Genomic DNA, 17,658 nt, shown 5'->3' with positions numbered 1-17,658 from the left:
TGGACTTAAATTGTACTTTTGATTAAATAGACCTCACAGGCATACAGAGCTTTCCATCCAACAGCAGCAGAATATCCACTTTTCTCCAGTGCACATGGATCATCCTCCAGACCAGATCACACAGTCCACAAGACAAGTCTTAACAAATTTAAGAAGATTTAAATTATATCTAGCATCATTTCAGACCACAATGGTAAAGAACTAAAAATCAGTAACATGAGGCATCTTGGAAAAGTCAAAAATATGTAGAAATTAAACAACATGCTCCTGAACAACCAATGGATCAAAGAAGAAATCAAAAAAGAAATTTAGAAATATCTTGAGACAAACAATAGAAATATAGCATATAAAAACCTATGGGATACCAGCAAAAGTAGTTTTAAAAGGGAAGTTTATAGTAATATATGCTTACATTAAAAAAAGATTCCAAATAAATAGCCTAGCCTTACACTTCAAGGAACTAGAAAAAGAACTAAATACCAAATTTGCAGAATAAAGAAAATTTTAAAAATCAGAATAAAAATAAATAGGAATGGAAAAACCATAGAAAGAATTGATAAAAGTAGGAGCTTGTTTTTTGAAAACAAATTGACAACCATTAGCTAGTCTAGAAAAAAATATAGAGAGAGACAGAAAACAAAACAGTGGTTACTTCCATTGCAGGGGGTGAATAAAAAGAAGGAAATAAGGAGACGTAGGTCAGAGGATACAAAGTAGCAGATACTTAGGATGAACAAATCTGGAGAACTAATGTACAACATGAAGACAATAGGAAATAAAGTTGTACTGTGTTTAAGGGATTCATGCTATGAGATTTTTATCATTCTTGACACAAAACAAAAATGGGTAACTGTGAAACAAAGAATGTTAACTTACTTTACTGTAATAACACTTTTACTATGTGTATGTATCCCATAAGATCATGCTATATAACTTAAATATATAAAATAAACTTTACTTTAAAAAATAGCAGAAGGGGACATCAGAGAGGAAGTGAGAGCATTTTATGCTTGGTTAACTAAGGTAAAGAGTTAAAAATGATTCCTTTATGACAGTACCTCTCATTTGTTACGAGAATGTGATGAGAATCTCCATGAAGGAGCTATGTTATGCAATATTTTTCAAACATATTTTTGCAGAGCAACTTGCAGGACCGGCGTTCTGCAAGGCAGACTTTGGGAAATGGTCATCCAGACAAATTATAGTCCATACGCCATATGTAAGGGGGGAAGTGCTATTAAAGAGCAGAAGACCAACAGACAGGAGCTTCAAATTTAGTCCTAACTGTCGATAATTTTCTTATTGTACTTCATTGCTTCATCTATAAATTGAAGGAACTGAGCTAAACAAAGTGTTTTGATCTTGAAAATTCTAAATATTTTTAAAAGCTTGGGCTAGTTATAATATACTGTCATAGAAAGTTTTCCCTAAACAAAGAAAATTGTATTGTTGCTCTGGAAACGCACTGATTGTATTTTCAAGTCTGAAATTATTCAAGACATTTTAATATTTTGCATATAAGATTTATTTTGAAATTTGTCCTCTCACTTGAGACGTTTTGCCCTATTTAAGCTTTTGTTCAGATTAAAATTGAAACTCTCCTCCAATATTACACGACTGGCTTTTGATATCCTGGGCTTGACTGATGCTTCTCAAACTTTAATGGACATCATATCACCTGCGTATGTGGTCAGAATGCAGATTCTGATTCCATAGGTCTAGAATACTGTCAGATTCTGCACTGGCCACAAACTCCCAGGTGATCATGCTGCTGTGGGTCTGCAGGCAGTAACACCATAACACCAACCTGAGTTTTAATTCATTTTCTACAACTGCTCGTCATTGTGAGATTGATCAAGTCAATAAATATTTCTGTGCCTCTGTTTACTCATTGTCAAATAGTGATGGCACAGTTGCTTTAATGGCCTCACAGAGCTATTGTGAAATTAGATTTTATGTGATGATCTACTAAAATTTATAAACATATCCACATTGTTCTTTTTTTTTTTAACACAAATTCAATGGTTCACTCAATAGGCATTTTCAAATCTTCTTTCTCATGACATATGTGATATATGTCATCATTTTCTGATTTTTTAACATAATTATGTCACCCTAATAACTCACTGATCCATAGGAATGCTCTGATTAGGGGTTTGGAATAGTTAGGTGTGGGGAATAAAGGGAAAATATAGATGTTTAAAAATCATAGTGATTTTTACTGTATTAAATAAATACTATATTTTACTATACTATAAATACTTTACTATAATAAAGGTAGAGTCAAAAATTTCATTGCTGAAAGTGACTTCACTTGTGCTATCCCATATTTAAATGACTTCAGTGTGTGATAGAGAAAACAGTTTTTAAAAGATAATTTTCCTAGGAAAAGACAATTGTCCTAGGTCACACAGCATGTTAGTCAAGAACAAGGTTGTACCAAAATTCAGGATGACAGAAAACTTACTAATTTTTGAGAAAAGAAAACATCTTCCACACAAACGTGCTTAAATAAGGTGAAGATGAAGACTTTGATTATATTTCAGAAACAGATTGGACAACCTGATTCAGGGAATACGATTTTAACATGTAATTTGTGAAAATTCCACTAGATGGCAGATGAAATCCAATGTTAAATACAGGAGCGTGACGAGGAAAAATGGAAACAGGCAATTCCTTTATTGAAAGACTGGGCCTCTGACTTTGGCACATTTATTCAGTGTATTAATATAGTGCCTATCACTGATTTAACATATAGAGATATGCTTCATATAAAACATTTCCTACACATTTTTTAAATTGAACTAATGGCATGGCTACATACGCATGTTACTAAATGAGAAATTATTCGATATAGTGAGAAAGCATGAAAAAAGACTTGAGTCCTGGTCATAGTTTTGACATTAAATAAAGAAGTAACCTTGAGTAAGTTATCTCACTTGTCTGAATCTCATCTTCTCAGCCATAAAATGTAGACAATAAATAATAACACACTACTAATTTGTAGGGCGGTTGAGGTTGGCTTTATAAAACTACAAAGCACAACACAAGTGTTGGTTCCTGTTATTTCAAAGCCCCTTTTCCTTTTCCCTTTCTTGACTGAGGCAGTGGGACTGTGAGCTTCAAATCAGGTAAGCCCTCCTTCACCAACGTTCCACTCTACTAAGCCCTCTCAGTGCCCTCAAGCTCCGGGAATCAACATCTTTCACTCATTCTGGCTAGTGTTTATTTTGGCTCCTATATGCCTTTGGACTTCTGCAAGTTTCTCTGCTCTGGTTAAAACAGTCTGCTGTTCTATTACTGTGTGTCACAAGGACTTTTGTTCTCTCTGTGGGTTAAAGTGTCACTTGGTGCTCATGGGAGAAAAATCGGGAAACTTCATTTTGCTGGAGTCACTTAATTTTCAAATCTATGTGACAGAAGCCACATAGTGTCCTACTTGTTCCTTCACACTTCCTCTGCCCTTCTAGGATTTTTAACAGCAAGTTTATGCCTCTCTGCTGGTAAATTCCAGTAATTCAAAGACTCATCAACAGTCCAAACTCTGTTTATATCTCCATGAATAATATTGCAAACCACATCCCAGCAATAACGTTTAGTTTAAGATTCAAATTAATGACTACAGTCTGAGACTACATAGAATATCTATTGCAGGCAACACTTGAAGAAAATTTGTGCTATCCCATATTTAAGAGGGGATGATATGTCACTTGCCAGATCTGTAGCTGCTTAGCAGAATCGCTGTAGAATATTTCCCAACGAAGGCTGTATCCAAGGCTTACTATTGGGGGAGAATTTGTCACATCCGTTAATCAGAGGTTGATCTAGAGACTGCATGCAGAAATAGTGGGAGTCTTGGATGATCCATGTAAAAACATATCTGCCACTTACAGGCCATTAGAAAGGTGTGTTCTATTGTGGAAACTTTCCCCCGTCCTTTTGCTAAGAATTGTTCACAATGCAACTTAAGATCCTCAACTGTGAACATTATTATAAACACATACTTGCCCTCATTTTTGAGGGGGTGAAGTTGATCCACTGTGATTTCTCTCTGGTAGCATGCCATTCCCAATTTTCCAAGAGTGACCCTGTATTCGAGCTTTCCACTTTTTCTTACCCATCAAATTCTACCTCCTGAACTTGAATTTACACTGAAGCATAAATACTTGATAATTTCAGAGTAAATTAATTACTTCTACCAAAGCTTTTCACATTTCAAAGCAATCAGAACAGGAAAAGGCAGGAAGAAAGGTAGAGGTTTTAACTGGCCTATAAGGGCCCTAAAATTCCTGCTGCCCTCCCTCCCACCTCCCCCAGTCCTGCCCCACCACACACAGAAGACTGAGGTTTCCTAGCATCTTCTATTCATCTATATAAATACATTAAATTTATTTTTGTCACTAAATGATGACAAATAATTAGACAGAGTTGCAAGAAATGGAACGATTATGTTTGGAACGATTCAATCTAAAACATAGGCCGTGCATGGGCACTTAACTTTAATGGCTTCGGGAACACATCAAGGATATAAGTAGCCAGCCTTCAGAGCAGAGGCAATTGGGCTACAAATAAAGGCCCATATGATTTTCAACTGCACACAGTGCCCTATAAAAGTTAGGACACTGCAGCTGGGCGCGCTGGCTCACGCCTGTAATCCCAGTACTTTGGGAGGCCGAGGTGGGCAGATCTCAAGGTCAGGAGAACAAGGCCATCCTGGCTGACAAGGTGAAACCCTGTCTCTACTAAAAGTACAAAAAATTAGCCGGCGTGGTGGCGGGCGCCTGTAGTCCCAGCTACTTGGGAGGCTGAGGCAGGAGAATTGTTTGAACCCGGGAGGTGGAGGTTGCAGTGAGCAGAGATCGTGCCACTGCCCTCCAGCCTGGGCAACAGTACGAGACTCCATTTCAAAAAAAAAAAAAAGTTAGGGCACTCCATATAACAAACTGTGCTTTTAATTGAAAACTCTGAAGTTGAAAGTGGTAAGAACAGATCATCTAAAATGCAAGGGCTAATATGTTATTAAACAGCTTTTCACTTGAGCAACCCTAGAATGAATGGCAGCAGAATCATTTACATAGACTCAGCAATAGAGAAGAGGCTAGGCCTTGAATATATGTGGTTATATATTAATAACCTTGTCTATTACAATACTACTTTCAAGCTCAAGTTAGAGAAATACTTTGAGAATACTCGTAAGTTTAGCAGGGTCTAAAGCAATATAGAATAGGGCTTCTAATAAGTTGAGAGAGAATCTTGGCATATTCTGCTCACCCCTCTTAACATCATTGGTTGGAGACTGAAGGACAGCTGTCATCCTGTCAGGACATGCCCAAAGAGCCCACAACTTTCACCCTCTAACTCACAGAGCAAACAGGCTACCCTGTCAGCAATTTATCAGATTGCTTTTCATCCACCAACAGGCTTATTTTCATGTATTGCCATCTGAATCTCTCCAATTTTGTGTCAGTGCAGAAAGTATTATCCTTTTTATCTAAGGTTGATTCTTCCACCTAAGCAAATGAGTGTGCTAAAATATTTTCTGTTTTTAAACTAAAACAAAAATCCCTCTGCTATTGGAATTCTAGGCAAGTGGTCATAACCACCATTATCATTCTTATGTGGAAAGGATGTTTCTATCTTGCCACCCTCCTCACCCTCTACACCACAGTCTATTCTCAACCCAGCAGTGAGTGTCCCTGTTAAAATATCGTTCCATGTCACTCCTCTGCCTAAAACCCTAACTCAGGGTATAAGCCAAAGTTCACAAAATGTCCTTCAGGATCACAGGTAATTGGTCCACCTTCCACCTTTAATTCTGATCTTACTTTCTATTCCTTTCCCTGTCTGTCACTCAGTTCCAGATTCCCTGATCAATTTGTCCAGTCTTGCATATGCCAGGCACACTCCTGGTGTGCCTGCATGGTCTTTGTGTTAGCTTTGCCCCGTGCCCAAAGGGAAGATCTACATTCCTATATATACTCATGGCTTTCTTCTTCATCCCGTTCAACTTTTTTGCTTAAAACTAACCTTCCCAGGCTGGACGCAGTGGCTCACACCTGTAATCCCAACACTTTGGGAGGCTGAGGCGAGGGAATCACCTGAGGTCGGGAGTTTGAGACCAGCCTGACCAACATGGAGAAACCCTGTCTCTGTTAAAAATACAAAATTAGCCAGGCGTGGTGGTACATGCCTGTAATCCCAGCTACTCGGGAGGCTGAGGTAGGAGAATCGCTTGAACCTGGGAGGCGAGGTTGCAGTGAGCTGAGATCTCGCCATTTCACTCCAGCCTGGGCAACAAGAGCAAAACTCTGTCTCAAAAATAAATAAATAAATAAATAACCTTCCCACAAGGTCATCCTTAATCACTATTAAATTTGCATTCTACCTCAAGTCCACCCTTTCCTCTTTTTTCTCCTTGTGCTTATCTCCCAACAAGGTGTGCGCGCTCTCTCTCTCTCTCTCCCTCAATAGACAGATAGATAGATAGATAGATAGATGATAGATAGATAGATAGATAGATAGATAGATAGATAGAAGTTTGCGTGCAATTAAGAATTGTGTTTATGTGCTTGTATATGCAGAAAGAGAGGGAGGAAGAACAAGAGAACAGACATTTTAGTCTATTTGTATATAAGACCCAGCTCCTATAGCAGTGAAGGCTCACAGTAGGTACTCAGGAAATATGTGTTGAATGAAAGGAATAGTGATATTGGCATAGGGTAAGAGAGCTGACATTGGAGATGGAGAGGAGTGGATAGATTTGAGCAATATGAAGGAGACAGACATGTCAGGATTTGTTGAGTAACTGGCTATGGTATGTTAGAGGATGATGAGCTGGAAAGGAGACTGAGAGGAGACAGAAAACCCAGGAGAGGAGTGATGTAGTGGGAGTCAAAGGATGGACTCCTCCTGGGGTTTAGGGTAATGGTTAGTATTAATAGTATCAAAATGAGATAAGGACTAAAAAAGCATTTCATTGGATCTGGTGGCTTGAATAACACTGTGAGAATAAGTTTGATATAACTCAAATGTTCTGTGATCACTCTCCCACCATGCTGCTTCTTACTCAGTAAGCCTCCTTTTTCTTCCTCTCTCTGACCAGCACCCATATAAATGCAGGCAGATACTTCTAACTATTAGTATGCAGCAGAAGTGATGTTGCATGGCTGCCTAGCCAGGTTATAAAAGGTGATGCAGCTTCTGCCTGGCTTTGTCTTTCTATTCAGACTGTCCCTTTGGAGCACTGGCCATCTTGTAATCAGCCTGGCTATCTTGAAACCACCATGCTAGACAGGCCATATAGAGGTAGAGAAATGCCTGCAGAACCTGTGTCCAGTCTCCAGCTGTATGAATCTTCTCAACCCACTTCAACATGTGAGCGAGGAAGCTTTTGAGATGACTTCAGCCACAATCACCACCCCATTATAACAACAGACACCTGTGCTAGTCAGCTCAGCTTCCATAACAAAATATTATAGACTGGGTGGCTTAAACAATATATTTATTTTCACAGAGTTCTGGAGGCTGAAAGTCTAACATCAGGGCGCCACCGTGATTGGGCTCTGCGGAGGGCTGTCTTCCTGTCTTGCAGACAGCTGCCTTCTCTCTGTGTCCTCACGCGACAGAGGGAGAGAGCTAGCCCTGGTGTCTCTTCTTATAGACAGTACTAATCCCATTGGACCAGAGTCTCACCCTTATAACTTCATCTAACCCTAATTACCTCTGAGAGGCGCCATCTCCAAATACCTTACATTTGGGGGGTGAGGGATGGACACAAACATTCAGTCCATAAACAGAAACTCCCATCTGGAATACCTACCTGAGTCCAGTCCACACCAGAACCATGAGATAATAATGATAAAGGATCATTGTGGTTTTATGCACTAAATTGAGGATGCTTTGATATACGGTAGAAAACCAGAACTCTGTCCAGGCACAGCGGCTCACACCTGTAATCCTAGCACTTCGGGAGGCCAAAAGAGTACTGCCTGAGTCCAGGAGCTCAAGACCAGCCTGGCCAACATGGTGAAAACCCATCTGTACAAAAATACAAAAATTAGCAAGGTGAGGTGGCGCACGCTTGTAATCCCAGCGACTTGGGAAGCTGAGGTGGGAGGATTACTTCAACCCAGAAGGCAGAAGTTGCAGTGAGTCGAGATCATACCACTGCACTCCACTGTCTCAAAAAAGAAAAAAGAAAAAGAAAAACCAGAACTCCTGTTCATCTTTCAGACTTCTGCCGGCTATTTCCGCAGAGAAGAACTTTCTGCCCTTCCCCACTTCTTTCACCCAGGTACAAGGTAACTATACATCCTTTGTGTTCCCCCAAATATTTTATTTTGCTTTAACATGGAGTTTTCACAAATGAGAACAATTGTCTGTATTTCCTACAAGAATTGCTGGAGGCAGACAATACAGAAGTCATAAAAAATGTTGAAAAGATAAATAAGCATTTAAAACCTACACATATCGTGTCTGAAGAATAGACTTGCGGGTCTATTGCATCAGATGTGGAAGGGGCAATAGGGGCAATATTTTATACCTAAAGAAAATCAACATCAGTTTTACCCTTCACCTTCAGCCAGCCCATTAAGTGTGTATGAGAGAGACAGAGAGAGTGCACGTGTGTGTGTACAGGGTTGCCCCACCTGAGAGAGCAAGAGAGAGAGAGAGAAAGAGAGAGAGTGTGTTTACAGGGTTGCCCCACCTGAGAGAGAGAGAGAGAGAGAGATAGTGTGTGTGTGTGTGTGTGTGTGTGTGTGTGTGTGTGTACAGGGTTGCCCCAACTAAACTGACCCACAAGTCTAGGTGAATTTTAATGAGGCACAGACCTAAAGGAGAGCATCATCAGAGTAGTTAGTGCTTGCTTTTCATATTATATAATGATTTGATGGAACCACAGATGGTGATTAACACTGCAAACATTAAACAGAAGAAAGATTCCAAATGTATTAACTTAATCAAAGCATATTTATTGAATATCTGCTATGTGTCTGGAACTATCCTATTTGTTTTAGGAGAAATGAGAGATGTATAAATAAGGAAGTCTTCAAGGAAGTAATTTTCTAGTTAGTGAGATAAGACAAACACAAAAGAAACTTAATAGAGGAGATAAATGGCTTGTTTGAGCATATTAAGATATAATACAACCCAGCAGGAAATAATACAGGTAAATAGTTTCCAAGGCTAAGTTCAGAAATATTTTCTCAATGTAGTTACCAGGGGTGGGGGAAGGCAGGGGTGGGCAATGGGGAGATGTAAGTTAGAGGATACAGAGTAGCAGATATTAGGGTGAACAATTCTAGCAATCTAATGCAGATGAGGTTTAGAGTTAATATATTGGCCAGGTGCAGTGGCTCACGCCTGTAACCCCAGCACTTTGGGAGGCCGGGGCAGGCAGATCACCTGAGGTCAGGAGTTCGAGACCAGCCTAGCCAACATGGTGAAACCCCATCTTTACTCACAACACAAAAATTAGCTAGGCATAGTGGCGCACACCTGTGCTGGAGGCTGAGGCAGGAGAATCGCTTGAACCCAGGAGGCAGAGGTTGCAGTGAGCTGACATTGGGCCACTACACTCCAGCCTGGGTGACAGAGTGAGACTCCATCTCAAATAATAATAATAATATATTGTATTCAGAAATTGTGCTAAATGAGTAGATGTTAGCTGCACTTGCCACACACACTGAAAAAAGGGTAACTATGTGAGATGATGGATATGTTAATTTGCTTCACTCTAGTAACCATTTCACTATCTCTATGTATCCCATATCATGTTACATACCTTAAGGATAGACAATAAAATTTATTAAAACTTTTTTTCAAACTTGGGCGTTTAAGACTTGGTAATATGAGTGATACCAAGCTGAAACACAAAAGGGATTGCTGTATTTACACATTTTTAAAATATCACAATTACAAAAACAAAGATATTCCAAAATAAGAACTCTCTTGAATTTTCTAATTAAGAGAAACAGCAGTGTTCTCCTATGGGCTCTAACAACACATCTGCATACTGATTTTCCTTTCTCAGCTTTTATATTTAAAGGACCTGTATCGGCTTCTCCTTGGTGTTTTTAAGTCCCCAACACTTTCAAAAGTTGTATGTGATCTATGGGGAAATATGATTGATACCAAATTTTATTCAGGCCATCAAGTAAAATCTCAACATTTCTTACTGTTCTTTCTGAAAGTCACAATTCCTATTCCAAACGGTTATTTCTTATTCTTTTTTAGGCTTTGAGGCCCAACTTAATAACTTTGCTCAATAAAAATTGTGCTGTTTTTAGTTTTCCATAAAAAGTTTATATAAAAGTAGAAGCATAAAAATTACACTGGAAGTATAATGGAGTATAGAAATGTGTAAAACGAATTACCTTTCTTTATCCTGTTCTTTTTATTCTTTATGTTAGTGGATGGCTCCTTCCCTTACCCAGCTGTGAACAAGATCAACTTAAGTTGCTTTCAATTTAGTGGGGATACAAACAAGCAAGTAGGAAATTGTGATACCTTGTTATAATCAGGGAAAGGCAAGAAGCCTGTGGAAAAATCAGACTGAGAAAATTGAAAAAAAAAAAAAAACAGGAAACATCAGAAAAATTAGTTGTTAATGAAACCAAAGCAGAGGGAATTCTAAGCAGAATTAACATCATATGAAAAGACTTAGAGAGGAGTGACATTCACTGGAGGAGCAAAAGCAAGTTTCATATGGCTGTAGTTTCCAGCGCAAGTTAGGGACTGGCAAGAACGGAGCTGAGAAGTCGAACAGTGGGGTGAACAAGGAAGGATTCTGTAAATCAGGCTAAGAATCACTGAACTTGTTGAAGGTAAGGTGTAAACATTGGGGGTTTTAGGTAGGAGGATGACACAACCAGATAATATTTAGAAGATCATTCTGGCTATTGTGTAACACATTTACTGAAGGATGTTATAACAAGTTCCATAAAATATATTAGTGATTGGAACTAAGGTAGTAGAAGTTCACAGTGAAAGTGGACAGTAATCAAGAAACATTGAGGGAGTTGAATTGACAGGACTTGTTTATCGATTTGTGGGATATAAGAGGATTTTTATTTAGATAGATTAGATAGTTGGGTAACTTGACATAGGCAACACAGAAGTAGACATGGTTTGGCTGAGTGAAGTGATGTGTTCAGCCTTAGAAGTACCGCTAGGTGCATATAGAATGTAGAAGTATAACTCAAGAGAGAAAGAGAGAACTGGATAAAGACATAACTGAAGCCATGGACATGAATGAAATCATGCAGGGGAAGAATATAGAGTAAAAAAATAAATAAAACAGTCTAAACAAAGTCCCAAGGAGCACTAACTTTAAAGATGGGGCTGGAAGAAGCAGCATTTCCAAAGGATTTAGAAAGAATGCCAGGAAGAGGAAGAGGAGAACAGTCACAAAAGGTAAGAGAAGAGTGTGCTTTAGGGAGAAGCATTGGTGATGAGCAGCCCCCATCCTTGTGAGAGACTGTGGAGGGAAGCAATTGCAGTAGAGTCATGGTCAAGGAAACCAGATTGCTAAAGAGTGAGTGAAGTGTTAAGTATTTAAAACATATATGAAACTCTTTCAAGAAGTATGGCCACAAAAGGGAAGTCATCAACTAATTTTCATCATATATGTAAATTAAAACACTAAAAGAAGGTATCCAGGATATTGTGACATGGAGAAAGTCTCCTAACTGTTCCTCTTTAAGGGCAACCTAAGTGAGCACACTTTATCTTGGCTGCAATCAGACTATCTTGATGAGCCTAAAAACCCAACTTAGCACTAACATACAAGGGTATGCTCCCATACTGTGCCCGTCTCACCCTTACCCAAGTGAAGTTGCAGTTTCTAATCCCTTTGTTTTTCCTTTCCACTCGTAATCAACGTAAAATTGGATCCTCCATTGTGACTGGGGTGAGGTAGTATGTAAAAAGAGATCATTCAACCTGGGGGTTGGTAAGAGTCCCTCCTTTTCTTTCTTGTGGCACCAGATAGGAGGAATTTGGACTTGAAGAACTTCTAGAGATCTCAGGATAATCACCAGAAATAGACTTAACATGGCCAGTGCTTCATGGCATTTCAGTACTTTGAAAGCTGCAGTCAAGAAGGGTGGTGATTTCTTGATGAATTTCAAGGTTCATTTTCTGATCAGGTTGAGTAGTCTCTTTTATGGACACGACTATATCTATTCCAGGAGCTTCCTCAACTGAGTGTCCTACCTATATTTTCTTCTGGATGTTATGAAGGTGATATGATTAGGTTTTTGTCCCCATCCAAATCTTATCTTGAATTGTCTCCATAATCCCCATGCGTCATGGGAGGGAACTGGTGGGACATGATTGGATTGTGGAGGCAGTGTCCCCATGCTGTTCTTGTGATACTGAGTTCTCACGAGATCTGATGGTTTTATAAGTGTCTGACAGTTCCTCCTATACACACTATCTCTCCTGCCACCATGTGAAGAAGGTCCTTGCTTCCTCTTCACCTTCCTCCATGATTGCAATTTTCCTGGGGCCTCCCCAGCCATGTGGAACTGTGAGTCAATTAAACTGCTTTCCTTTATAAATTACCCAGTCTTGGATGTTTCTTTATAGCAGTGTAAGAACGGACTAAAACAGAAGGCAAAGCTACTTTGGAATCATAATGGATTCTGATACTGTAATCACTCAGGATAACCTATCACTGAGACAAACGTGTGCAGTGACCCTGTCTTTTCTGGGATGAGTTCACCTTAATCATTTTGATTGAAATGACTACCTACAGTGGCATTTTACCAGGTGGGAAAAAAAAAACTATTCAAGATTGTTAATCTCCTTACAGATTACAGAAGTTTGATATCTCAAGGACATAGAAAATGAGCCTAATTTGAGGTTCAGTCACAATATCTCCATTTATTTAAAAACCAGTCAAGTTTCAGTTCTTTTTTGATGAACACTCTGTGTCGTCTGATATACTGCTATGCTTGTGTATGAATGTCCCTTCTCAACTTAAAAGCTTTTCTTGCCTGGCATAGGTCACCAAAATAGATGGATTTACCAGAATTAGCATCTTTTTCATATCTTTGACCAACATCAGAATATTTCTATTAAGAACATACAGTCAGTATTGAATCTTTATCTTATAACACACACACATACACACATACATACACACACACACACACAATCAACTCGAAATGGATTGGAGACTTAAACATCAGACCTGAAATCCTAAAAATCCTAGAAGAAAACATAGGCTAAAAACTTCTTGACCCTGGTCTCGGCAATGATATTTGGGATATCCTACCAAAAGCTCAGGGCACAAAAGTAACAATAAAGTGGGACTCCACCAAACTAAAAAGCTTCTACACAAAAAGGAAACAAGTACCAAAATGGAAAGTCAAGAGACTGAAAGAAAATACTGCAAGCCATGTATCTGATAAGGATTTAACATCCCCAACATATAAACAGCCTACACAATTCAGTAGCCAAAAAAAAAAAAAAAGCAAAAAGAAAAAATTAAAAAGTAGCAAATGGGCAAAGGACCTGAATAGACATTTTTTCAAAGGAGACAAAAATGGCCAACAAGTGTATGTAAAGGTTCTCAACATCACCAATCATCAGGGAAATGCACAGCAAAACCACAGTGAGCTATCACCTCACACCTGTTAGGATGGCTGTTAAAAAAAGATAAGAGATAACAAGTGCTGGCAAGGGTGTGGAGAAAAGGGAACTTTAGCATGCTCTTATGGGAATACAATTATGGGAAAAAGCATGTAGATTTATCAAAAATAAAAAATTAACAATTAATAGAACTACCATATGATCCAGCAAGTCCCCATCTGGGTATATACCAGAGGAAATGAACTCAGTACCTCAGAGTGATATTCTGAGCTCCCGTGTTCATTGTAGTATTATTCATAATACGCAAAACAAGAAAGCAACCTAAGTTTTGTAGACAGGTGAATGGATAACAAAATTACAGTATGTAATGAATATATATAAAACTTATATAAGTTTAAGGCTACATAATACCTCATTGTGTGTGTGTGTATTTATATATATGTACAACAGATTATATATAACTTGTATGTAACATATGTAACATATAACACACACACACACACACACACACACAAAATGAGATATTATGCAGCCTTAAGAAAGGAAATTCTGCTACTTACAACAACATGGATGAACCTGGAGGACATTATGCAAAATTAATAAACCAGACACATGGAAATTTTCTAAGAGAACACTTCAGGTGCTCTCATGACAACAACAATAAAGTAAGTGAGGAAATTAATATGTTAATTTGCTTATTTTATTCCATGTATGTATCAAAACATCATGTTGTACATATTAAATATATGGTTTTTACAAAAAATAAAAAATATGTGTTAAGCAAAGAGAATTATTTCAGAACCTCAATTGGCTTACATCATAATCGAATTGCACTTCATTGAGGATAAACTCCTGGGGGGCAGAGTTCTTTCCACATGGTTATCTCCCATTTATTGTCTGGCATGTTTGCTTGTACACAGTAATTTCTCAATAAAGTTTTATGGATTTTAAATTGCTCCATAAGAACAAATGCCTAGAAAATATTGGAGAATTAGAACAAGGGAATTTTCTAGCTGTGTGCCAAAGAAGATAATATTGTCTTCTTAATATCTTAACATTATCTTATTATTATTAATATGGGAGGTATTGCAAGAATACAACTTTAAACACTTTACCATATAATTCTGATAATTTCTAGTCAGAGCTGTACTTTTCATGTTAATAGCAAGCATTTTCAAATGCTGAAAGTATAATAAATCCTGCAGTCTTGTCTGTTGTAGATGCATGTTTGTTATTACCAAGCAGCTCTAGTTTACAAACGAATTCTTACAGTGATCTAACTTCTTATATGCACAATTAACTCTGCTTGGCTCCTCAAAATCCCTGGGGCACCGGTTGGCTCTCAGCTCACACTTGGTCCCCTTGTGGTGTAGTCATCACATCACACACCTCATTGTCAGACACACCCACCTGAACCCTTTCTTCCCCTGAATCACATGCAATACTGCCAAACTCTGTATCATCTTCTTGAGTCGCTACTCCCTAGTGGTCTTGCATCTGGCAGAGGAGCTTGGAGATCAAGAGTCAGGCCCAGTATTCCTGGATATCTCTTGTTGCCAACTGGGAGTCACATTTGGGTTGGACTAATCATGTTTTTGCCATCCCTGAACTAAGTGCAGTGGACCTAACTGTATCCTGCCAACTAAATCTTAAATCCCCAAGCCTCCTGCCGTACACAGCCAAAATTTACAATTCCTATTTTTTATTCCGTATTCCATTGTACTAAGTCACTCCCATTTTATTTTATTATCCAATAGGGATAATAATACTAAATGTAACTCAAAGAGCTTTATCTTGTCAGAGGATTGAAAAGTGAGGTAAAAGAATTTTAAGGCAATAAAGAAGCTTTATTTTTTATTTTTATTATTATACTTTAAGTTCTAGGGTACATGTGCACAACGTGCAGGTTTGTTACATATGTATACATGTGCCATGTTGGTGTGCTGCACCCATTAACTTGTCATTTACATTAGGTATATCTCCTAATGCTATCCCTCCCCCCTCCCCCCACCCCACAACAGGCCCTGCTGTGTGATGTTCCCCACCCTGTGTCCAAGTGTTCTCATTGTTCACTTCCCACCTATGAGTGAGAATATGCGGTGTTTGGTTTTCTGTCCTTGCGATAGTTTGCTGAGAATGATGGTTTCCAGCTTCATCCATGTCCCTACAAAGGACATGAAGAACTCATCCTTTTTTAATGGCTGCGTAGTATTCCATGGTATATATGTGCCACATTTTCTTAATCCAGTCTATCATTGATGGACATTTGGGTTGGTTCCAGGTCTTTGCTATTGTGAATAGTGCCGCAATAAACATATATGTGCATGTGTCTTTATAGCAGCATGATTTATAATCCTTTGGGTATATACCCAGTAATGGGATGGCTGGGTCAAATGGTATTTCTAGTTCTAGATCCTTGAAGAATTGCTACACTGTCTTCCACAATAGTTGAACTAGTTTACAGTCCCACCAATAGTGTAAAAGTGTTCCTTTTTCTCCACATCCTCTCCAGCACCTATTGTTTCCTGACTTTTAATGATCTCCATTCTAACTGGTGTGAGATGGTATCTCATTGTGGTTTTGATTTGCATTTCTCTGATGGCCAGTGATGATGAGCATTTTTTCATGTATCTGTTGGCTGCATAAATGTCTTCTTTTGAGAAGTGTCTGTTCATATCCTTTGCCCACTTTTTGATGGGGTTGTTTGATTTTTTTCTTCCTTTCTAACTTTGTAAGGCCAATTTTACTTTGGATGTGACTGAATTTTAAATTGTCAAAAGCAGTTAAATTGTCAAAAGCAGTCAACACATGATCTTAGAATATAATTTTCAAAGCATGTTAATAGTATTTACTCAAAGAAATTAAAAATTTCAACAAGGAGCTAAGTGGGCTGTGAGAATAACTGAGCAAAGCTGGATGGAATACACAAAATTAAATCAGTTGCTTTATTGCAGAATTCTTTAGCCATTAGTAAACAACAACACAATGTGCATACTTAAGAAGACAGGAATGCGGCGTGCAGCATTTCTTGCTTGAGCTTAGTGGGTGAGATGGGGGTTAGTGTTTCACAGAACATAGTTAGAAGAAATATTTTTCTGAGGGCATCACTACTGACAGGTTCACATAAGTCATGCGTATACATGAGCTATCCAGTTGCTGATCATTTTAATTTGCTTTAGCTCCAAGACTGGGGAAGACTATCACCTGCATTATTCTCTGGTGCCTTTATGGACTCTAGTACAATAGAATACTAAGTAGTTAATTGGCTAAAATAGGTCTTGAGTCAATCAGTTAACATGTTAAGATCAATGTCAATTGGCAAGTTCTATCCAGATTGAAATGTAAAGCATTTCTATGGCAGGTTAACTAATAGTCTTTTTGGTCCTATCTAGCACTTTAGCTAGTTAGCATTATCATTCAAGTAATCCATGTAAATAGGAAACTTAATAAGGAATATGTGCCTATATGCCTAAGCAGGTGTAATTTTCTTTAAAAATTAAAAGGTTTGTTTGTTTGTTGTTGTTTTTGAGACAGAGTCTGGCTCTGTCACCCAGGCTGGAGTACAGTGGTGCGATTTTGGCTCACTGCAACCTCCGCCTCTGGGGTTCAAGCAATTCTCCTGCCTCAGCCTCCGGAGTGGGATTACAGGCATGTGCCACCATGCCTGGCTAATTTTCTTGTAATTTTAGTACAAAAAGGGTTTCACCACATGGGCCAGGCTGGTCTCAAACTCCTGGCCTAAAGCGATCCACCTGCCTCGACCTCACAAGGTGCTGCGATTACAGGCTGGGATTACAGGCATAAGCCACCACACCCAGCCTAAAAATTAAAAGTTTATACTGTATTGTTCACATTGTGATGCAACTTTCCATATGTATTTCCAGAATCAACTATGTATCAAGGAATATTGAAAGCATAAAATGAGATCATGGTAAATTCTCTCCCATTGTCATTCTTGTGGTAAGGGAATGAATGGTGGGGAGAGAAGCTAAGAGGAGAATTTGCTCTGTCTCAGTGCTGTATTGCCTCCTGAAACAGAATATCAAGTTTTCTTATCTA

This window comes from Pongo abelii, chromosome 6, assembly GCF_028885655.2.
Source record: "Pongo abelii isolate AG06213 chromosome 6, NHGRI_mPonAbe1-v2.0_pri, whole genome shotgun sequence".
Lineage (NCBI taxonomy): Eukaryota > Metazoa > Chordata > Mammalia > Primates > Hominidae > Pongo > Pongo abelii.
The sequence above is the reverse complement of the archived record's forward strand: the minus strand, read 5'-3'. Positions refer to the sequence as shown.